This window comes from Meleagris gallopavo, chromosome 7 (genome assembly GCF_000146605.3).
Source record: "Meleagris gallopavo isolate NT-WF06-2002-E0010 breed Aviagen turkey brand Nicholas breeding stock chromosome 7, Turkey_5.1, whole genome shotgun sequence".
NCBI classification, from domain to species: domain Eukaryota; kingdom Metazoa; phylum Chordata; class Aves; order Galliformes; family Phasianidae; genus Meleagris; species Meleagris gallopavo.
This window is the reverse complement of record NC_015017.2, coordinates 17,041,954-17,066,265: the sequence shown is the minus strand read 5'-3', so window position 1 is coordinate 17,066,265 and position 24,312 is coordinate 17,041,954. Positions and strand designations below refer to the sequence as shown.

At 43.8% G+C, this 24,312-nt stretch overlaps 2 long non-coding RNA genes across 2 annotated transcripts in view; one reads left to right on the top strand and one right to left on the bottom strand.

Moving 5' to 3' along the window:
- Positions 1 to 21,693, bottom strand: part of LOC104911676 — a 66,006-nt gene extending 44,313 nt beyond the window's left edge. The window contains exon 1 of the long non-coding RNA XR_004160319.1: positions 21,652 to 21,693. This is a non-coding gene — a long non-coding RNA (uncharacterized LOC104911676). The remainder of the gene's footprint in view (positions 1 to 21,651) is intronic.
- On the top strand, positions 15,100 to 16,290 carry LOC109368536. Its single transcript, XR_002116667.1, has 2 exons — positions 15,100 to 15,339; positions 16,134 to 16,290. It is a non-coding gene; the product is annotated as an uncharacterized LOC109368536 (long non-coding RNA).
- Positions 21,694 to 24,312: the final 2,619 nt, after the last annotated feature.

The window sequence follows — 24,312 nt, the reverse complement described above, 5'->3', positions numbered from 1 at the left end:
TTTTAGCTCTGTACAGCCTTCCCTGTGCTTCTTTCCTTCTTTTACCTGCTTGTCTTATGTGCTTAGGGGTCATCTCCTTCCAGAGCCGGGACTAGTTTAGGCAATAGATACAAACACTGCCCAATAGGTACAAACCAAGCCTAGAGATGCTACTGTCCTACAAACAAATAACAGAAGGAGCTTTTTGGGTTTCCCTTCTCTGCCTCTGCATGGGAAGCTGTGTCATCAGTGGGCCTACAAACATGAGAGATAAAAAGTAGAGTCCTCATATTTCAAATATCCATGTATACATTCTTTCCACAGGCTGTGAAAGTACCCAAGAAAAGCTCTTCTAGGGCTTAGAATATTACTGTTCCAGTCCACATTGCCATTTAGTTCCCTGGGTAGTAGAGAAATCAGGGGTGGGGTATGCCAAATCTGGCTTTACTTTGGCCCTACAGATGTATTACTGAGTAGTGAAAAATCAGGGAAAAGCATAAATCTCACTGCTGCACTCCAGTGCTCTGGGAGTCTTTCAAGTCCCTCTGGAATCCAGAGGCAGTTTGCAGTTTGGAAATCCAAATGTGCCTTACTGACGAGGCCAAATTCAGTCTTAACACGAGGCCATGGAAGTCAGGGGGGTTTCATTAGGAATGCGTTAGGAATTGCATCTCTGCTTTAGGAGCTATATATTAGGGGAGCTGCTGAGCCAGCCTGCCTTTATAAAATGTCAGAAGTAATAAAGAGCAAGCCTTGTACCACTGTGTTTTCACTCCTCACCCTGAGATTATCAGATTGCCGCAGATACCAAATCACTCCTGGAAGGCAACAGTAAAAACGTTTTGCTCCATTTTGCCATCTGCTATGGAGCATCTCAAGGCCCCTGCAGACTGTTCCGGCACCTTTATCGCTTTCACCTAGTAATTAGTGAAGGGGTTTTTTAATTCCTTTCACTAAACAGTGAACAGAGCACAAGACTGGGCTCTATGCATTTGTGCTGGTGCACCCCCGGAGCCTGCTCACATCTGCACAGACTGAACATCCCATAAGAACTTTTGCTGGCAAGGCAGGAGGGTAAGGGAAAAGGGCACCAGGGATCGATGCTGATGCACCCTGTGTGAGCATTGTGGGTGTGCACACTTTAAAATGTGTTTCAAGGCCATATCAACAGCTCTTACAAAGTCTGAAAGGAGTAGAATGCAAAAGTCCTAATGTGTCATCCTACATTGAGAAAGCAGAAAGCTGGGCTCTGGGGTTTGGGATTTGGAATTCATAACTTTTGTGAGTTGGGTGCATTTTCCTATTCCAGTGGGGCTGTGCTGGTAGCAGCTTTCCCCACTAAGCTCTTTTTCTCATGCACTCAAGGCCACGTTGGATGAAGCCCTAAGCAGTCTGATCTAGCTGCTGGCAACCCTGTCCATGACTGGGGATTGGAACTAGATGATCTCTAAGGTCCCCTCTAACCTAAACTATTCTGTGATTCCTTTTTCCAGCCGTGACAAACTGCTGTCGCTGTGGAGGTTGAGACCCTGGTGAACCACAGTGCAGACATCAAATGCTATTCGTGGCTCCTGCAAAGTTGCTGCGTCTCAGACATCCCGACTATTTTAAATTTAAAACACAGCTTTGGAAGGCATGTTTCTCCTGCAGCATTCTTCCCATTGCACCCATGCGCATGGGCTTGGCTTTCCAAACAACAGCTCTACTAAGGGGCTAGTTTTGTTATTAATAAGATGGCTGTGTTTATGAAGTTTTAAGTGATGTTAAAATTAAAGTGAAGTTATCATTCAGCTGACTTCGAGTTTTCTCAGCTCCTTTCCTTTGCACACACAGTTTGCCCTGCACTTGTTTGCCTTGGCAAGGCCTGGGCTTAATAGTAACAATTTCATCTTCCATTTATAGGCATCTGCACGCCATGTTATTCTTTCAAAGCGGAGCACTTCTGGGAGCTGAGCACGGGGGACGTGTAAAGCCATGCACGCAAAGGCAAAGATCCTTTCAGGATCTCAGCTTCTTCACATGAGGAACAGTTTTGTTTCAGCCCTTTGGGGAAAATAAGTAGAAAAGGAAAAAAAGTCTAGTCTCTGACTTTGGAACTTGAAAAAGCGAAGGAAAGCAGTCACAAGCTTGCAATGTTTTACATTCAGTAAAACTACCTGGCAAGTTTCCAGGGCAAATGCAGGAAAGCTGTAAATTGGTGGAGTTGGACATATCAGCAGAACTTTTTTCTATATGGAGAAATGTATTCATTTTTTCCTAGACTTCAAGCAGCTGCTGTACCAGCAGCTATCTCTTCCAAGAGACAGGGGTTGGGTTCCCACCCAAACTTAGCACCTGAGCACAGAGCAGCCCACAGGGAATTCCTTCCTACCAGTTAACCACCTTCCAGCCCCTCTTACAGGTTTATCCTTTGAACAGGTGCTAGTGTGTGCAGCTTCTGGATGAGTTTTTTAAAACAAGAACAACCTCTCCACCCTTTTAAAAAATACATTATTATTTCTTTTTTTATTATAATTGTATTATCTAGTGGTTGGCAACCCTGCCCATGGCAGGGAGATTGGAATTAGGTGATCTTTAAAGTCCCCTCCAACCTAAACCATTCTGTAATTGTATGATTTTATGATTCATTTAAAGGAGAGTTGTAGCAGGCATTTGACACCCTGGGAATCAAGATTCCAAGGGAACTTTCAGCTTGCCTTAAAGATCCAGTGCAAAAGAAAGCAATGCAAATGAGATCCTGGTTGCAGCACGGCTAAGGGGCACTGCAGCTACAGCATCACCTGGTGACAGCAGCCTGCCACGCATGAGAAGGAGATTTGTCCTTCCACAGTGCCACTGAGTTCCCTTTTCCTTCGAGAACAAGGGCTGCTTCTGCTCCCCTTAGCTGCTGGGTTAGACAGCAAAAGTCACAGCAGCAAGATGGGACATGACAAGAAAGGACCAGATTTTGCAGGTATGGAGTGGACTCATAATGTTCTGAGGAGCAGCACATGACTGGCCGGGGTCCAGATGTGCAGATCTCATGTTGGAGAGCTCCTTGCCCTGCTGTCTGCTCTTGGTGACATGTCCAGATTTTGTGTGCCTTTCTCACTAGGTGCTATTTGACTCCCATGTCTGTGTACTTCTGCTGTGTTGACTCCACATGCATGTCACCTCCCTGCTCAAAATCTGCTTCCCATCTGCCAGGAATCAGCCTCCCTGCTGTTTTGGGGGGATTTTCCCTGAGCTGCTCAGCCACGACCTGGGCCTGAGGCATATTGGATGGAAGCTTATGAATATCGCACTGCAACGACTAACCACAAACTGAAAACCTCCCAGTGGAAGACTGCTGTTTAGGAGTATGTAATGCTCCCTTTCCAAAATTACTAGTTACTCAGTCACTTCTGCATAAACAGGAACTTTGTCCCCATCTTCTTTCCAAGTGCTGCAATGCCAGCATCTGGCATGCTATCCTGTTATCTTTAAGACAGCATCATCCTCTGAAATATTGGAAATGTGTTTTGTGTCCTGGCTTTCAAGTAACCGGATTCACTTGCACTTTCGCTGGTGTTTCAGACCCTGGAGGAGACATTCTGCATACAATTGACAAGCCAGAGCTACAGCCATCCCCTGCCCATCCCCAGCAGATGATACTCCTGCTTCCACCAAGAAGCTCCATGGGGCAAAGGCAATGGGAACTGGGCAGTGACTAAGCCATATAGGGAGTGTTTTAATTAGAGATGCTGCTTTTCCTTTCTAATTATGCCTTTTTTAGTGCCTTCTGCTGAGAGACAGGCTGGGGGACAGACTGTGTCCCCCCTTAGGGACCCTCTGCAGATGTTGCCTGGCTGCTCAGCAGAGCTGTGATGATCCCTAACCTGGAGTTGCTCTTTTGCTACAAGTAAAGGATGCACACTTCTGTTTGTGTAGAGTGAGCATGAAGGCTGAGGACCTCTTGTTTGATTCAAGGGCATGGGGCCTTCATGCGGCTTAATTTATAATCCTAGGTGCTGCTGGTGGTCTGGATATTCCCTTAATCTCTTAGCGCAGGAGCACAGAATAATGAAAGCATACACTTCACATCAGGGAGAAATGGCACAAAATATCCATGCAATGCAGGCTGTATAATTTCAGAGGTCAGAGAACAGAGAGGGGCTCCTGCAAGCATTAGAAAGGTGTCCAGGAATTGTTTCTCTGCCACATAGTCCCATTTTTTCTCTCTTCTCAGCCTCCTGTGTCCCCTTCACCTGCTCTTACACCAGCTTTTCCCACCTCAACGTTTCCCCTCTTTCTACCATCTCAGACCTCAGCTGCCATTTTCTTCTCCATTAAATCTCATGCTCCTCTTTTTTTCCACCCCACAACACCTTTCTGCCTTCTAGCACCACTTCTGTTGCCTTCACTGACTGTGCTTAGCCACTGTCTCCTTTTCAGCAGCAGCCTACGTAGCTTCTTTGGCTTTCTTCACTTTCCTATTTTTCAGCCTCCCTCTGTAAACCTGGAGGTTGTAAACCTGAGAAAGACCCCTTAGGAGAAAGGTTCCTGACCCACTGTTTCCTCATAGAAAGGAGTTTGGGGAACTTCTCTTAGGGAAGTTTTGGAGATGCTCTGTCAGCAAGGAAGATGCAGAGGTGCACAGCACTGTGCTGGGTAATCATTAGCTCCCTGTCTGAACCGAGTGAAATGTTTGAAGAAAGCATGTGAGCAAATCCTAAACAGCAGCCTCTGTCCTTGGGAAAAAAGACCTCTTTCTAGCTGGTGTGTTGTTTTGAAAGAGTGGCGAGAAGACAGTTTGGCTTCAGGCTGTCATTGCCAGGAAGAGAGAGAAAAAGTGGAGGCAGTTCAGAGGAATGATGACCAAAATGACCAGAGGTGGCTGAGCTGGCTTGGTTTCTGAGTTGCAATTGAGAAAGCAAAATCTGCCCAGCTTGGCCAAATGACAGTGAAGGGCTCAGACTCACAGAGAAGTTGCCATGGCTTCGTGAATAACTGTAAATTGGTTAAGAGAGGCCGTGGCAGAGTCTTGATAAACCTCCAGATTGCTGGAGGGTGTAAATACCAAGGCTAGAGAGGAAATCGTCTTGGCCATGCACCAGGTCCTGGCTCAGACTGAGCATTTTGACTTTACCACTGTGGATGGCCATACCGTAAATGAATCCCCTGCATGACTATAGCTGTAGCGCAGGCTGGCCTGTGTCCCATCACCATTGGAGCCACACAAAATGTGAATGTTCTTGTTTGGTGTCATTTCTTCTTTTTCAGGATTTGAACTTAGCTGTAATCAGTGTACTGTGATTGCCTGTGAATAAGAAGCTTGACTGCAAATCCTTGAAGGGAACAGTAAAATCCAGTTTTGCAAAATGATACAGCAGCATTGGGATTGAATGCTGGCCAGGGAATAGATGATTTTTGATATCTCATAGGACAGAGGAAGAGGCTTAACCATGTTGAATAGATTTTTTCTTCAGATGACATAATCATAGGATCATTAAGACTGGAAAAGACTACTATGATCATTCAGTCCAACTATCAGCCCGTCCACCCTATCCCCACTAACCATGTCCTCAGTGCCACATCTACTTAACTCTTGAACACCTCCAGGGACGATGACTCCACAACCTTTCTGGGCAGCCTGTTCTTATACCTCACCTCTGTTTCTAAGAAGACATTTTTCCTAATATTCAACCTGAGGTACCCTAGTGGCTCTACTGTGGTGATAAATTAAGTACTACTCAGTTTAAATAAAAGCATTCTATGCAAGCCCTCCAGGAGTGATGCCAACAGAGCCTCACCAGCAAGCCTTGGAGTTAACATAGTCTTGATAAACTTGGAACAGATCACTCTCCATGAAACTTTTGTTTCCGGATGTGTGGAGGCTCAGACAGACGTCATAGCATTCATTACGCTTAAAACACATTTTCAAGATTTTCTTCCAAACCACAAGATCTAGAAATGTCAAAAGAAACCAAACAAAGCTTCCAATATCATCACTTGACTCCAGGAGATGGGGCTCTAGAACTCAGCTCATAACAAAAGAATCTGCAAATCTTTCAGCCTGGCATCTGACCTAAATAACGGGCAAGAGAATTGCTTCTGTTCTATAGAGAGTATTTAATTCCTTCAACCTGAAATGAAAAAATCCACTTTGATTTGGGATTATTTAACTTTTCTTTTCATGCTACCTTCCAAAAAAGCTGGTGAATGTAAAAACAAAGGGAATCATTTAGGAACAGTCAAAGTCATTTGGGAGTACATTTAGAATCTTGCAAGCAGGAGGAATGAGTAGAGGGGACAAATTTTTTCCTGCTTATCAAACTGAAATTCAAATTGCATCTCCAGCAAATTCCTCTCTGAGAGTCCATCTGCATGATGTTCCCAAAGGGAAGCCTAGAAGCAATCCCTTCTGCTGAGTGTCTCTGCCACTGCCTTCTCTCCCACTCAGAAACTGCAGAGCTGCCTCGTCTCTTCCAGGAAGGTCTCTTTTTCTTCCTGGAATCTGGCACTGCTTTCTCAGCCCAGCTGCCTTCCATCAGCTCGGGAGCGTGGGGCAGAACAGGCCTTGTAAACAAGGAGGTGATGCACTACAGAAGAAGGCTGACCTCAGAAACATTTGGATTTCCAAAGTGTCTGCTCTGATGAGCTGAGCTAGCTGAAGCTTCAAGGCAGGCAGCAATATCACTGCATTCAGTGATCTTGCAAGCATCCTGCAGCTTGCCTTCTCAGGGGGGAAAGAAATCAGAAAACAGCTACCACCACCAAAAGGAAAAAAAAAAAAAAAGTTACTGTCTTGCATCAGTGAAATTTATGGGAATAAATAGAATGATGCTGCTCAGCAGATGGTAGGTCAATGAAGTGGGCTTACCTGGCCTCAAATCTTTGGTATTTCAATGTATTTCCCGATTCTGTAAATTACAGCAGCCTCGTTGCATACATATGCACATAGCATTTAATGATGCATAAGAGAGACAGAACAATGTTTACCCCCTCGTTGCCAATGCCTCCTTTATCTTTGTTGTAAAGACTTGATTCAGCCCTGAGAAACCTCCTGCCTGTGATCCTGCTACAAGTCAAACTAAAAGCATCCCCCAAGAGGAAGCCATTCATATTTATTTAGTTAATTGCTTGTTTGCATAATTACTCATTCCTAAATCCGACTTACAATAAAATCTTCCCTCCCATCAATACAGCTATTGTTACAGCTTCCAGAACGTCTGTCCCAACAGTCATTTGCTGGAGCTGGGAACGCTGTTTTGTAAAGGTGAGCTTTTCAGTCTAGCTTTGAAGGTCAGTGTGTCTATCTACAGAAACCAGGTCATATAGATTCCAAGTCGGCTCCAAGACCCACTTTCCCTTCCAAGTCCTTCACTGTAATTCACTGTAATAAAGAAAGGGGTAAGAGGACGAGGGGAGGGCCTGAGGTTAGTGAATGTGAAACAAGGGCAGCTTTTAGAGGTAAGCATCTGTTTTTTGGCTTTGCCATCTCCAGCATAGGTGTATGGCAATATGTGTCCCTGCATATTAAAAACCAAAGCAGAACAGTGTTTGAGTGTGGGAGAACAGTCACATGAAAGATGTTCTTTCCAGACCAGCAGAAACTGCTCAGATGAGACTGGGACCAGAACAGGTGACGTGTCTGTATAAAGCAGAGTTATTGCAAAGGGTAAAAAAATCCCTTGCCCGGTCTTCTTAAACAAGTAAGTTTATTTTCCCAAGCTAATTTCCTGTCATATATATATATATATATGTATAATATGTGCAAACAGGAGAAGAATACTGTAAAACCTGCCTGGACCTGTGGGGCATAGGAAGTCCTTGGCAAGGCTTACAGTGTACCTTAGTGCTTCAGCACTGAGGAAACACGTGGTTCTCTGTACTGAACGTCCACCCCATGTCAGTGATGAAATGGCATCCTGAAAGGCTAAAGTGACAGCAGAGGGTAAAGTGTGCAGCCTAGGGTAGCTGCAGTGAAAGCAAACAAAAGCTTTGCTAAGCTGCCTTCAACACCATGTTAGGCTTTTTGGTTATTTATGTCCTGTGACTCAAGTTCATCCGTTCCCAGCTATTAGGTGTGACCCTGCCTGAATTGGTGGGGCCTGCCAAAGAATCAGGTTCCAACCACATTTGTTTTGGCTTTGGCTGGCATCAGTCCAGGGGCAAAGCTGGAAGGCAACACTCACCATTAGCGCCCTTTGATATAGACCCTCCCTGGGTCAAGTGGACCAGACAGGCAGGCGTGTGGATGTATGCACACTGAAGAGTTGGCACAGGGATGGTGTGAGCTCTGCTTGTTTTCTAAACATACTGGAACTCGTAGAAAGCCAGTGGGGCGCTCCACCTTAGAGATGTGAAAGTCAGTGCAAGCATGACATGGGGAAGTCATTGGCCTGCTGGAGCTGGCCTTCAGTTGAGTAGGTGGGCCTTACTGATGGAGATTTGTAATTGGTGATTTGTTGTTACTGCTCTGGTTTTGCCCTGTGGCCTGTGCCGTGCCATTCCTTGCTGGCAATACCCCACACCCAGGTGGCCTACAGCATTAGTTCTGTCAAAGCCAGCTGTCTCTAAGAAGAAACCTAGAAGAGATGACAGGTCTGTTTGCTCCAGCATCAATGCCAATGTTGCCTGGACCGGGAATTAGGCATGGCAAATGCATTGTCTGAAGAGACAGAAAGAACATAAATAAAGGATATTAGGAAGAATTTTTTTACAAAAAGGGTGGAGAGGCACTGGCACATACTGCCCAGTGAGCTGGTGGATGCTTCATCCTTGGAGACAATAAAGGTCGGGCTGGACTAGTCTTGGATCACCCTGATCAAGCAGTAGGTGTTCCTGTTCACTGCAGGGAGTTGGAGCAGATAACCTTTAAGGATCCCTTCCAACTCAAATGATTCTATGATCCTGTGATTCTGTGAGACAGTCCACGTCACTAGTTGGACATCTTTAAGCACATCCCTGGAGTTTTACAGGCTAAGCTAGGTGGCTGTGAACTAACTGGCAGAAATGGCTGGTAAGTCCTAGGTGGCTTCTGCCTCCACGCTCATTCCCTGACATTTCTGTACAGTGTGGATATCCCAAGGAGGAGCCTCTGCCTATGGTAGTGTGGGAGAGGGAGGAGGGAGCAAGCCTCGTGTCCTTGTAAGCGTAACAGTTTAGTCTTTGCTTTCAGGGACACAAGCTGGCAGTTGGCTTTGTAGTAACCCACATGACAACAGGAATAACATCAGGCATAATTAGACGAAATGATGGTATAAGTTCAACTCTTTCCCCCTAAAGCACCCACCCCCCTCAACCCATTTTGAAACAAAGCACCTTTTGTGGGCTTCAAGTAGCTTTTAAAAACACAATCGATTTCTTTCTTCCCCTTCACAGAAAAGAGTTTGCTGCTTGGATAACGACTGTTGAAATGTCTCGGGGAGGATGGGGGCTGGGATAGGGAGGGGATGAGACACCTAGTCCACCCTCCTTCCCCCCCCATTCCGACTTGTGATGTCTTCTGCCAGACAGACACTACTCCCCCTCAAGATAATAATTTCTCCTTGTTACTACAACTTTAATGCTCTTCTTTTCCACCCCTGCAGCCCACAACAGTATCCCCTATTGTCCTGGCATTGGAGGTATACGTGATGTAGGCATGATTCTGCCTTTTCCAAGGCCTTGTCAGATTATGGATGATTGGTCATGCTTCATCCACCCGATGAAGGCCATCAAAGAATAGCACAACTTTTTTCCCTCGTTGTCTCCTTCCTCTAAGTGCGACTTGGCTGAGAGAGAGGACCACTGTGCTGGATTTGAATGAAAATTATCTAAGTGTGTGGTTCCAGCTCCCCCTGCTAGCTCCCCTCTCTTTAAAAAATGAGTCTGAAATGTAATCAGATTTACTTTAATGAGGGAGGACTGAGAAAATGCATCCTGTGAAAAAGAACTTTGTGGGCAACCCAGGTCCCACACCATAAACAAAATCAAGTCACTCTATATTAGTGTATGGAAAGATTCAGCACAGGAGAAACTCTGTTTCTAACCCCTCCCTGTCACATATTTCTAGCTAACCCATTAAACTGCTTTGTATTCACTCCTGTGCCACCCCTCAAGTAGCTGTATGTGTACGTGCCTTTACCAGGTAAGAGCTCTATGTAGAAAAGCAGCGCCAGGTCAGATACGGAGTAGCTTCTGAGTGCCATCATTTCAGTTTGAGATGGTTTTAGATCCTTTGCTGAAATATGAGTCATTTTAAAACCACTGAGCTAAGAACTGTGTGGGTTTTGTTGGTTTGGCTGTTTGGTTATATGCATCTTTAAGGCATTTGGACATGAAGTGTGATGCCAACTATGGCAGTATTATTAACATTTTAAGTGGCTGAAGACTGCATGTAAACGTGTAATGATGTGGTACATATGTATGTATCATCAATAACTCTGAAATTGGTTTATAGCTCTACCAAGCTTGTTCAGACCTAGTTTCTTTTCAAGGTGAGGTTCTCAGGCAATGAAGTTTGAAGACTTCATGTAAATAAAACTTGTGAACAGAGGAACTTCGTGAACAAAGCCACTTTGAGAACTGTTCACGTAGTTAGTGACAGTAATAGGGCACAGTGCAATTTCTTCCAGAAATGCCCAGTAGCCATACTGGGTATGAAGAAAATGAAGAATCAAAAATTAAATTCACAGCTTTTGATATATATATATTTTTTTTCTTCCAGCACTCCTACCTTTGGGATAGCCATGCGTGTTCTTTCCTCAAAAAGGAATACTTATTATTTCTGGGGAAAAAAATATGCCTGCCTTGGCAGAATTTATTCCCAAACTGGTGCATATTTCTTCTAGCATGGGCTTGAAAAGATTGAAATAGATTTTTTGGGAAGCTGTGTTCTTTCCCTTGCACATGTAAGATTTGTTTTTGCCCCCCTTAAAATTACTAGGAAGCGCCAGGCCAAAAAATGAATGTTCCAGAACATATAAGGCTGTGGCAACTGGGGATTGATCATAAACTCTTTTCCAAACATAACTAATAGCTTAACTGGTGACCGGATATTACCCAGAGAGTATATTTTATTGACTGTGAATTCATTAATAGTTAACTGGTGTGTAGACATTGAAACAATGTGTCAATTCTTCATATTGAATCCTATCTCAGACAAATACAATAAGATGCCATGGTCTGTTGCTTTTTCAACTCAACATTGCTGAGTGTTGATATCAGAGAAAAGTCTTGCTTGGCTAACAGCATTCCTAGAGCACTCTGTGGGACTGAAGGAGCTACAGAAAACTCAGAGGCTTTATGTAGACACAAGAGCTGAACCTGCAAAACAGAACAAGAGAAGATTTTGCTGGGATACCTGTTTATATGACTCGCTTTTGCTCCTACAACCTGGAGCTTCTATTCTCATCTTTCTTCCCTGGAAGTGTGGAAAGTCATTGCAAAACTTTATTGCTTTGCAAGGCAGTGAGAGCACGAATTCATGTGTCTGCAGAGATTTGAAAATGCTCAGTGCTAGATGTGACTGCTGTTCATAAAGGAGGTTGATTTCTGAATGCTGATGTACCCAGAAGTACAAGAAAAATTGTTTATGATTTGGAAGCCTATTGAACACCAGGAGGACAAACACTCTACATCTGTTGAAGGCCAGGATCATTGCCACAAGATTAACAAGAAAGGAAAAAACACATGGCAGCTATCCAGGAAACACAGCTATCAGAAGGTAAACAGGGATAATCAACCAGGGACTCTGAAAAGTTGCCCTACCAACAAAATAAAAGATATGACCCCCTCAGAAGCCTCTGTATCCTAGAAGCATGTGTCTAAATACAAAACAAATGGAAACATTTAGGACTACAGAACGGTTTTAAGGCTGCAAATGAAGTCAGGAGAGGGGCCAGCCCTGGCTGAGTTTTGAGAGTGGGGGTACACCGTGTGGTGTATTTTGAAAGATCACAGAGTGCATTTCTGCTCACTGCAATCCCTAAAGAGAGAGACATTGACTGATCCTGTGCTTTCCTGCAAGAAGTAACCATTTTTTGGACAGGATGTGTGTGATGGTGAGGACAGTAGGGCTTTTCTACTCCAGCTACTGAGAACTGGCTCTGCTAAGAGGCATCAGAAAAGAGCATGGAATAGATTTTCCTCCAGTTGTCCAGAATGAGGTCTTAATAATTCAGATTACTTTATGCATACATGTACCTGATGTTAGCAGCTTCAGTGACTACAACTGCAAGTACTCGACTTCATTTCTTTGCAAAGTGGATACTTATCTCCTATCCATTTTGAGACTACTATCAGCAAACAGTGAGTAAGCATTTCCAGTTTATGGACTTCTACTGTTTCACCTCCTCAGCTGTGGCTAGCAAGTTGGACTTATGCATGCTTTTTGAGTAACCTCGAAAATGAAACAGGACTATGAAAGTCAATGGGAAACCACTTTCTGACTACAAAAATGTAAACCTTTGTCCCTTTTTTAACATAGCTGCTCTTTTATTAAAGATCAAATTTTTTTTTTACATATCAAGTGCACTTTTTATGCACGAAGAGCCCTCTTTAATAGTAAAATAAACACACTAAAGAAAAACCACAACTGATGATTTTAAGAGAATGACTCTATATTGTAGTCAAAGGAGATCTTCACATAGACTTATTCTGAACAAAATGCCTAAGGAGTGCATTGTCATCTTTCACTGAAGCGTGAAAACCTGTAGGCATTATTAAACCTCTCTTATGATGATCCTTAAGATTACAAGCCAAAAATAAGAAAAGAAAAAAGAAATTAAAAAAAAATAAAAAGAAAAGGTAGGGTGGGGAATAAACTTATCCCTCATATATTTCTTCGGCTCAGAGGGGAAAGGCAAAAGAATTTGGCCCATTGGATCAGTTGTACAAGAGAAGAGTCTTAATGTCACTGATCACAGTGGTTAGGAGAATCAAAGGGCCCAGATGTTAGTAGGATCCCTGTGACCTCATGGGTGTTTTGCGGATGTGTGTTATGAATATCTGTTGAAGATAAAGAACTGGATTTTGATTTACAAATGCTTTAGTGGAGAGTTGATTTGTATGGGTAGATACCTTAAGTTTCACACATTTAATGACTGTGGAGCTCCTCAGCAACACACAGTTTTAAGGATAAAATTCAATGAGATTTGGTGCAGTTTCTGCTCTGATCATTCACTCATCCCCTCCTCATTACCAATCTCTCAAATTTGCACTAAAGAATGAAGGAAGGATTTGTGAAGAACTGGCAGCTGCCTCAAGGTGCTTTGCTTTTCCAAACAAGTCTGACTCTGTATAAATCTGTGGAGCAGTAACGCTCTCATTCCTGATTAATCTTTCCTCCTCTTTGAAACAAGCCATAGATAGATGGATTAAATGCAGATGTAGACATTTTTTCAGCGTATTGAGATTGTTGTGTTAAACTGAGGCATTGTGGTCTAATTCTACGCATATTCATATGCCATGGCTCTAGCTGTTATTTTGGGCACAATGCAATTTTGTAGGTATTGCAATATTGCAACTTTAAAAAAAAATCACACCTTGGGTTGGCTGAATCATCTAAGTTGACTGCTTACTGTTTTAGTAGTAGCCTTCGTGTAGAGAAAGAAAACATAACTCACTCACGAAACATGGAAAACGATGCCCAGACATACATTTGTTGTAGAATAACTGTGACTGTAATGAATGCATTCCCACCATTTGATACTGCACTCGTATTCAGACTCATTGTTTCTACCTCCATAGTTTTCTAAAGTGCTGCCTTCATTCTCCTTCTACATAACCAATCTAGAAGTGCCTTAGCTCCTTGCCTTATTCACTTTCAGCAACATTACCCTTCTGATTTTCTGGCTTTGAGAGAAAAACAAAGTCTTTTTATTTATTTATCTACTGTTGTTGTGAAATCATTGCTATGGTATCCACATCGTTGTGCAGGATTCTGGGTTGTAACAAACTATGCCTGCTACATTTTTTACCTTAAATACTGAAAGCTTTTCGCTGTCTGAAGATGTTGGGTTTGGTTTTAGAACTTATTCAGTAATTTCTGGAGACATTCTGAGTCATCTGTGTGAGATGGATGATAGTTTACTACACAAAATAGTGTGTCTGCAGTGTCTACATCACATACGTGTAATATATAAAGGCCAACCAATGTGACTAGCACAGTGAAAGCTGTTTCTGGGGCTCAAGGCTTTTAAACAGTTAGTTATGGAAGTCAGAACAGTATAGCAGGCCTGGGAACTGATCCAGCTCTAGACTGCATGCTCCTGCCTACCTAGTAGTCTGATTTTTTGCCATGGATTCTGCCCAAGCTTCCCTTTGGAAGTGACACATCCTGATGCTCAAAGACCTTCCCAGGGAAGTTTCAGCAGGGAGGAAATAGGAGAATATAACATCTCATAAACTCCCTATGACTCCAGAACAAGGCCCAAAGGCTATCATTACTGAAATGCATACTGCTAGCGTCATTTCCAAGAGAGGATCTCAATTTATTGTGTGTTGGGAGTTTCTAGGGTCAGCTCCATCCTGCTATGTAGTATAACAATGCGTCAGTTGCACAATAGGAGTAACCTCACAGTATTCATATGTCACTTCAACAAGAGAGCAGAAAAAAGCGCTCATGTAGCTACAGGGTGGTTTGGCTTTCCTGACATTGAATTCTTACATGGCAGGCATCAGTTCTTTAATGGGAGAGACTTTTGGAATGAAAACAAACTCATTAGTAGCAACCAATTACAAATCTGTGTTCCCTGCCCTTGACAAACTTCCCTGCTTCCCTGTGTTGTTGTTTTTTTCCCTCCTTCATTGTCATGTCACGTCAGAGCTGATTATAAGAGAAGGGCCTTTTGCAGAAGACCATTACATGGGTGGGCTTTGGGCTGCTAAGCTTCACCACTCTTCGGGAGATCACAAATCTCAACCTCACTGTCTTCGTCCTTTCCCTAAGACAATGAAAACCCTGAAGTGAAAGCCCTGTGGTAAATCTTTTAGCCCTGAGTGTTAATTCATAGATTCTGAGATGGAAAGAAAAGCTCTTATTTCACAGTCAAAGGCCAATCAAGAAGCAGTTTCTATTGTGCTGTAAAACCAAGTGGCCAAATACAGTTATCCCTCTATGCAACAAAAGCGTTCCTTAGGCTTTTGCATCATAAACACCCAGTGAGGCTTGTATGTCATAATTGCTGATCTCTCGGGATGTGCCAGACATGTTTCAGCTCACCATCTGATACTGAGCAACATCACAGAAGCAGGCAGCTCTGCCTGGAGGCTGCCATCCCCTCACAGAGATCTTGAAAGCAGAAATGGCGAGACAATATCAGAAGCCCCGCAACAGAGGACGCTCCCAGCAGAGGCAAAGAGGCAAAGGCAGGAGACAGAGAAGGAAGCAAAGTAAAAGGACAAGGATAAGAGGTACTGTCTTTCAGGCTGAGTGATGGAAAGGTTGTGACAAGCTGAGACTTTCTCAAAAATCCTGGTGAAACCACAGTGCTGCAGGGACTATCTTGTGACAAGCTATGGAAATCTCTTTTTGGCTCAGGGATGATCCTGACAAACCGGGAGAAGCTCTTGACTTCCTCAAGGGTAGAAGCCTCACAAAGAGATCTTGACAAATTACGGGTCTGGGCAATCCCCAACTACATGATGTTCAACAAGAGCAAGTGTTGGATTCTGCACCTGGGACAGGGCAGCCCTGGCTCTATGTGCAGAGTGGGGGTTGAGAGGCTGAGAACAGCCCCATGGAAAGGGATCTAGGGGTTCTGGATGACAGCAAGTTGTATTTGTGCTGGTAGTGTGCCCTGGCAGCCAAAAGGGCCAACTGTCTCCCAGGTTGCATCGAGAACAGCACTGCCACTGGGCAGGGGAAGGTTTGGTCCTATCACCTCAAGTATTGTGTGCAGATTGGGCACCACAATATAAGAACAACACAAAACTATCAGAGAGCATCCAGTGGAGGGCTATGAAGATTATGAAAAGTCTAGGGGGACAGTTGTATGAGGAGCAGCTGGATTCCCTGCATTGGTTCAGCCCAGATCAGAGGTGCTGAGGGGAACTCTCATGGCAGCTGCAGGTCCTCACAGGGAGTGGAGGGGCAGCTCTCTGGGACAGCAACACTGGAGCAAATTGGACAATTAACTCTTGCCATTAATGCTTTTTGGCAAAGGAAAGTGTTTCTCATTCTTGCTTTCCTACCTTCTCTTTCACAGTGGGCAAGAAATACCATTACAGAAGGCGAGTGTTTTACTGAGATCCAGCCTCCTCTGCTATATGTTGCAACATCAACTGCATGACAAACAATTCTGCTTTCTGGGAAGCTTGGAATAGGAGCAGCCAGTTAACATGCAATAAACAGGCCTGGATGCATTTTGTTTCCTTTAATTTTACTTATTTATCGTGTGTGCGGTATCCCTAGAATGTTATCTCAGACTCCTTCGTGCTGGGTGCAGATAGGGAAGTTCTTCATTGTCTAGCACTGAGAGGATTTATTGAAAATGGAGAAATTAATGATTAAGGCTTGTCTTCCTGCAGCTATTCAATCACAGTCTGAGAACAAAACTATCATCTCCTAAGTTGCTATAAATATTTTACTTGTTATTCTGATGATCAGCTAATTATTGCACACAATATAAACACCTGAGATGCACTGCTTCTTTAATTGCTCTTATCCAGGAAAGGCCAACATTAGTTGTCTCAAGAATGGCTTTCACGTTCAGGCAATAACATATGGTAGGATCAAGACAGTGATAGTTAGTTCATGATCTTCTAAGTAAATTGTCAGCTGGTGGAGGCATAAAGAAAGGAGCATTGGAGCTGATCATGTTAAGTTCAACTCAGAATCTAAATTTCTCCTTCTAGCAAGTCCCGTCTCATGCAGAGCAGAGGATACCTGAACAGCTGTTTTCCTATCTGCTTTGCAGGATTTGCACTGAGAGTCCCTTTGCTCTCTGAGGAATATGATGTGGTACCTTGCAATTCATGAGTTCACTGCAACAGGATAAGCAAATCTTCCTTATCACAAGGAATGAAGCTAATAAAGCACCAATTTGAAAAATAAAGTACAGCAGCTGAGAAGGCACAAGCAAAGAAGTTCCTCATCACTTCCTATCATCACCTGTGATTTATTGGAAGTCTGTTCATAATCTGCAGGAGAGCAGGACTGTGGGCCTAAGTACATGGAACAGTGCACCAGCTCTGTGTCTTTCTCTTTATCCTTGGCCAGCTAGGACCCACACGTGGACAAAAATTTGACAAGAATGTCAAGGCAAGAACGTGGCCAAGGTTTGTGAGCATGTTGTGCTCAGCAGCCTGACAGGCATGGTCACGCTATAAGATGTTGCTCTCCGTTGGCTCTGAGGCTGCTCAGATGAAGTGGGAGAGGTGTGCACGGACATACGAGGAAAGATGTTCTACCCACAGCAGCTTGTCTGAGATACATTTTGTCAAGAAGTCACACCGTAGCACACATTCCTCCAAACAATTGTAACAGGAAAGCCCTGCCCAGCATTTCTTACTCTGTTTCCTCTTCTTTCCCTCTCCCTGGATTGGGCATCACTGCCCCAGAGCAATGGGGCATGTGGGTGTGGATATCCTGCTGGGAGAGTCCATGTTACACCCCACCAAAGTCAAGGAGACCTCTGTCTCTCCAAAAACCATTGACATCATTAATGCAGCCCCTGAAGGTCAGATCGAGTCAGAGCACAGATGGAACTCCTATCCCAATCCTGTTCAAACACCTAGTAGGGAACTTTGTTAGATTTTGGCATCAATCTTTTGGCTACTCTCTCCTTGTGTGTGTTTGTATGTAAGGAGTGAGCCATACTGGTGTTTTTTGGAACTGTTCAGTTACTTGTGCCTTTTTTTTTTTTTCTTCTCCTTTTCCATAACATTATTACTCCATTAATATTTCTGAAAGCCAAGTCTTACTCCGATCAGCTCTCATGATTACAGATTAAATGCTGCAGAGGAGATGACAGTCCTCACATGTGCCAATGAGTCAGTGAATTCCTTTGTGAAGCCTAAGTCCATCCAGATGTTGACCTCAGCTCTAATGCTATGTTCTTTGCCTATTTTCCTCTCGTATTACTGGGTCTACTTAAGATGGGTATGACGTGACCATCAATGAAGAAAGGCAGGCTCTCTGAGAGGGTAAAATGTTTTGCTTTCTACAATAGGATTGTGAAGCTCTTTCCACTGTTGTAATTCTTGGCTGTTGCCCTACAAATGCTTGTCTTGCGACTATTATTGCTCACTTGGTACTGTTTGCCCTGCACAGGCGTAAATGTCTACAGGCAATCTAAATATGAGACAGTTACTTTATGTGGGTCTAATTCAGAATCTCAGGCTTTTTCTACAGAGCCAAGGAGGAACATGGAACTATACTGGTAAGCAGACAGTACAAAAAAGCGTGGACCTATCTGCAAATGTTCTGTTTGTAGTCCAACAGCAGTATTTTCACTAAATACAAAAGAGAAAATTGTAGTCTGCATAGCCAGATTCTCCCAGCAATTTTGCTGTTTCTTTGCTTTCCTTTACAAGCCATTACTTAAAATCATACTTTCTAACAGTTGCTGGGCTAGGTCTTCCCTTGCTTTGAGTCCTGCTGGAGTGTGTGCATGACAGAGGACCAGAGGTAGGAATATAACCCTGCTGCTGCACAGGTTTTAGTGAAGCTCCAGCAGAGGAAATGAGAGTAGTGCCAAATGAATCATTTCTGGGCTCTTCCTTTGCCTTCCCCACCCTTCTGTGTGACATAAGCCACCTTTTCATGATACAGATCAGCAGACCTGGATATTTTTCCAGGACTTCAATATAACCAGGTTTCTGGAATAAAACCTCAGGAAACATTTGCTCTATCAAATCCCCTCCCAGCTGAGGGACACATTCTTATGTGGTCCTTTTCTCTTCTGTTGTGGCATTCAGCCTGGGGGCACAGAGTGTGTAAAGGAGGATTCCCTCAGCTCAGCTTGTCCAGCTACATTCAACCAAATGGAGGGACTCTCTCAGGAAGTCCCCTTCCAGCTGTAATAACAGGCCCTCATCGTGCTAACCTGCTGCAGCATTGTTTCCTGCTAAGAAGTAACCAGCCCCCTAATGACGGTATTTTAGAGATGGGGGCAGAGGAAGTGGAGCAGAGTAGAGCTGCGCTATTGGCATTTTTTAGTCCAGATCCCCAAGTTATTTTGTTATTGGGATTTGCCCACTGCTAGTTAGGGCCTTCATTCCAGAGCTGCTTAGTTTCAGATACTTAACTCCTGGTTGCTTAGGCACACAATGCCTCCTCTTTCTCAGGCTTCAATGGCTTTCAGTTGCTGCTCACATAACTCTGGTTGCACCAAGAATTGCCTTCCTGAGCTTCAGCAGCAGAGACATAGTGCGTTCGGACACCCAGCTTTCTGGTTTCAGAGATAGCTTTGCTTCCCTGCCACAAAATTGCCCTTTAAGCTGAGGGAAGGTAGGAGAAGTGCCAAGGGCAAGGGCAGCTGGAAGTGCAGTGATAAATCTGAACCAGAGGCAGAAAAAATCTTCAAGTCTCCAGAGTCTCAGCCCTGAGCCCCTTCTGCCTGGTTGTACTGAGTACCTCAGGAGGCAGATGTTAATAGGCTGGATTGCTGGTGACTTGAAATACACGACACAATGAACACAAACTGGTGTCTCTCTGTTTAGTTTCCTCTATAAAACCCCATCTCTACTCTCTTCTCTCTCCCTCTTGTTTCATAATCCCTGCCAGAGATACATAGATTTACTTGTAACAAATTGAGCCAGGATCAAAACAGCTGTGTCTAAATTTATGGTCTAATTTTTAAACAGAGTCATTTCCTGCTGTTTTGCCTGCCTCCTGAGTCAGTCATGTATACTTCTACATACTGCCAGACATGGGCAATTCTTATTGAGAGATGAAGCCATTCCAAGCCAGAGCCAGTATGCCTTTCAAAGGCCAAATCTTTTAGTTCTTACTCAAGCTTTTAACTGTGATGATCCAGACAAGTGTTTTCTCATGGCCCCTATGTTACAGCTCTCATTATGTTCTTGATTGCATTTCAGAGATGCAGAAAGAGTGACAGAGGCTACTTTACAGTGCTTTTCAGAGGTGCTGTTGGGATGAGTTTGAATAATTTGTTTATTTGATTAGCTTATACTGAGATGCTCCAGAGCTGGTAACAGTTCTCATTATATACTGGCTGCAGAGCACACTGCAAAGAGGATCTGCTCTGTCTCACAGCAGAAGACAGCAAAGATATGAAAGGAACTTCAAATACTTAAAAAGGCAGTACACAAATAGTCATCCCTCCTCCTCAACACCCTACCTTGACAGAACCAGTTTGAGAATCAGCAGCACTTTTACACTAAGCTAGCTGTCTTGCTTAGCCACTCAAGGACAGAAGGCAGAAGGGAAGGCTCCTCCTTCCAGCCAACTCTCTGGCTGTTTATTTTCAATCTCAGAGGCTCATATCACATGTGGAACTTTCTTAGTCCTGGGTTTTGGTTTTGGATTCACAGTACTTGAGCACAGAGCTGGTTATTTTACCATCCCAGGACTTCCACTGGGGTGGACTGTGGCTTTCAAAATTTAAACAAACAAACAAACCTGCCATCTTCACCCTTCTTGCACAGGGTCATCTCCTTTCAAGGATATTTAAAAAAGAATTATAATTAATGGTAAAAACTGCAGCACTAACATAGAACAAATTCCACAGGGACAAGGAGTACAGCAGCCCCCTCCTAGCAAAACTTTCTAGATGAGTATGAAGTAAACACAACTTTGCAAACATGCATAGTCAGACACCAAGCTTCTCAACCAGTGAGAGTCCTGGAAATCCCCGGGGAGACCAAGCCCTGGTTTTCTCATTGGAATAGAACACATGAAGGGACACTCACAATTTAATGTATTCAGCTCCAGGTGCCAGATCAAACCGTGGCATCCTGTGTAATCCCTGCTGAAAGGCAAAGCAAAGAGCTACCTGGAGGACCTCCAAAGCACTGGATAAGAGGCATCCTCTCAAACAAAGGTCAGCCAAAGTTGAGGGAAGGCCCCAAATCTGCTCCAGGTGGGAATAAGAAGATCATAGAAAGGTAGTAGCTTTCTCTAAAAGTCCCTCTGAAGCAAGACTGGGAGAGATGGGTCAGGATGGGAGAAACTTATCCTGGCAATACTCCTTTCTCCAGGTGGAGAAAGAATAGCCTTTTCACTGTATTTTATTTCATTTTTTCCTCGAGTTTTTCAAGTGTTTCTGTACCTCTTTTCTCAATGCTTCCTGTCCAGGAGGCCTGATCCTCAAACTCTCAGGGCGAGGTTTGCATCGGATGGTATCACCCCCGACAAATGGTAGGTTCTGCAGCTTTGAATTTTCCCACTGCTGAACTTCAAGGCTGAACTTCCCACCTTTGATGAATTCAGGCCTGAACTTCATGTAAATGCACCTCGCAGTGATTCACTCACACCTCAGTGGAGGATTTCATAGTCTTTGCTGAGTTGAGGTGTGTTGATTTGCTCTGATCAAGTCCTCTCTACCCTAGTTGTATTGAAATGTCTTTAATGCACAGTAGCTGACATCGAGGAGGAGAACCAAACATGTCATGGCAAGCTTTGGATTGGAAAGGTTCAGCTGTAAATACTTATATATATTCCAAAACAGATACAGCTCTGCATTACTATGGTGACAAAATCTCTTCCCATGTTCCTCAGCTACAGAAAATAGATTGAACAAAGGACAGAGGTCTACTTACAGCTCCAGGGGCTCCGGAGGTGGCACATTCTTCTTCACCAACTGTGTGTAGATAAAGAACAAGATTGAAATTCAATCCTCAATGTATTTTCCACCTTTCCTCCCCCCCTCTACCCCCCTCAAAAACAAAAAGAAAAAAAGAAAAAGAAAACCAAACTGAAAACTGAAACCAAAAACCAAAATCCATCCACCTGCTTTGCATACAGCCAAGAGACTGATGTTATTTTTTCCTACATCTTGACATTGGTTGGCTTCGATTTGTCTAGCATCATGCAGCTATAGAATGTAATGTTACCAGGTATCCTGAACTTGTTTCCATGGGAGACAAATGCTCAGTATCTTTACTTTGGGGAATTCACTACCATTCTCTCAAGCTCATAGTCTCCCTAATATTGCCAAGTAATAACTGATTAACAGCTATGAGGCAGACTAGAAAATACTGCAAGATCTGAGAGAAAAAGCAGCACAGGTTTTTTTAATAGCACTATTCAAGATGCATTTGCTAGCATTTTGATATTTAAATTACTTTTCTATACATCACCAGTATTTTCTCAGAAATCCTGATGCCCATGCGAATGGACAATTTATAAAGAAAACAGAGATTACTTGGTAGCAGCAAGGAGTCCAGGAGCTGAGGTCTTTAGGAAAAGCTGTAACTTTACCACGAGGTGGTTGCTAAAAAGATCACTCTTATAGCAAGACCTGGGAAATGGATAGGTAGGATGAGAGAAGAAAGGAGGAGAGCTAAGGTGGAAGGGGAACAGCATGAGAATGCGGAAGAAGCAGTGCACTGTAGGAAGATGGGAGAAGCGAGGCTTTTCAGTCCATCACCAACAGTGGCACCTGTCCCAATCTTGGGCTTGCTGCATTTCAGTGGCTTGTCTTACTGCTGTGGCTTTGGGAAGAACAGCCTGTTTACAGGAAACAAGTTGGATGTGTTTCCCATAGCCTCACTGGGCCAGGGTGGAGGCAAAAGCTGGCTCTTTCTGCTGCTGAGAAAGCCCTAGATTGCTGGGGAGTGTGAGCATTGCAGTTCCTTTCTTCCCACCCCTACCTCCTTCCTCCAACGTCAGACCTTCCCCAGCCTCAGCTGCATGGGTGTTCGGGGGTGTTATTGTTCCCAGAAGGGCTGCAGGATCCCTGGAAGCTGCTGGGGCCACGCTGTGGCTAAGTGCCTGCGAACCATCCCCCAACTAATGTTACCCCCCTTACACTGGACAGAAGTTTCACAAACGTATGTGGACTTGTGATGGATGGTTGCAATGACAATAACAGCATGATGTTGCACCATGTCTTGGCAGAAATGGCTCAGAAGGACAATTCAAGCAGCCGCCCTTTTCCCCCAGCAGTGTTGCTCTGTGTTCCCATGCACGCTGGCCTCTGGGTCGTGCTGAGAACTAAACAAAAACCTGTGCGCCATCTTCTTAATAGCAAGCACAGGGGTTATCATTCCAGCCTTGAAAATTGGGGCTGCAAGCGGAAGAAGGGAAGACATATTTTGGAAGAAACAGATATTTAAAATACATCATATTTATTCTATTGGCCTTTTCCTTACCTCCCTTTTAGCTTGTAAAACTCCTGCTGCCTCCCTTCCTTTTCAGCCAAATGTTTGGCTTGTTCCTCCCAGTACATGGCATTCCCATCATACTGTCCCAGCAGCTAATAACCTGCCTCACGAAGTTTAAAGAGGAGATTGTGGGCCAGCTTCTGGCCTGGTCCTTGCCACAGCTATTGCTTGACTTGTATGTAGCAGTATGTATTGGTTGGAACTCCTACTCCTGATGAACTAAGGGTGCCAAACCACATGAATCTGGGGTTTAGCAAAGCCTGATGACTTTGAGCTGGAGAGGCAGGGAATGGCAGGGGCAGCAAGCTCCAGCACAGTGGGTTTGTCACTGGCAAGGAGTGGCTGGCCCTGGAAAAAGGGAGATGTCCAGTTAGTCATCACCCACCCGCTGGTAGCTGGAAGGCACTCTTGTAGCATCCACCGCTCAAGTGAGGCACAGCTTAGGTCAAGAGAGGCGAGGGTTGTTCCCTGAAGAGCGAAGAGCCACTGGCCCAACCCAGCTACACATTCTACCCACAAGCCTGCCAAGAGTCAATAGTGAATAAGCTTAATGGTGTAATGATGTTTATTTGGTGCAGGTCTAAAGCCATTGGGGATGGAGGTAACATGGGTAATGTGGATCCAGACATAGATTTCAATATGTAACTGCACAGAAGATGTTGCATACTGACAGGAAGAAAATGGTAAACGGAATGCTCATCCACAGCTTATTGCATGAATTAATATATCTTCATATTCCGGTTATTTCCAAGAGTTCAATTTTAATAATAAACTAAATATGGAAGATACAACAAATTTATTTATACACAAAACGGTGAGCTTCCCCATTATCAAAAGTGAAGCACAACAAAAAGGGATGAAAAACTTCTCAGGTATTACAAAAGTATATTCTGCAATCAGGAGATACACGAAAAGGAAGTTGCTTTCTACAAGCTGTTGTCAAACTCTTTACTTCTGTCTCCCAGCCTTGTACAAATGTTTTGGAAAGATCTATCTGAAGGAACATGATATAAGGAGAATTCATAGATATGAAAAGAAAATGAATTCTGATGGAATTTAGTTTTCATATGGACTGATTAAGACTAACTTAAGAGT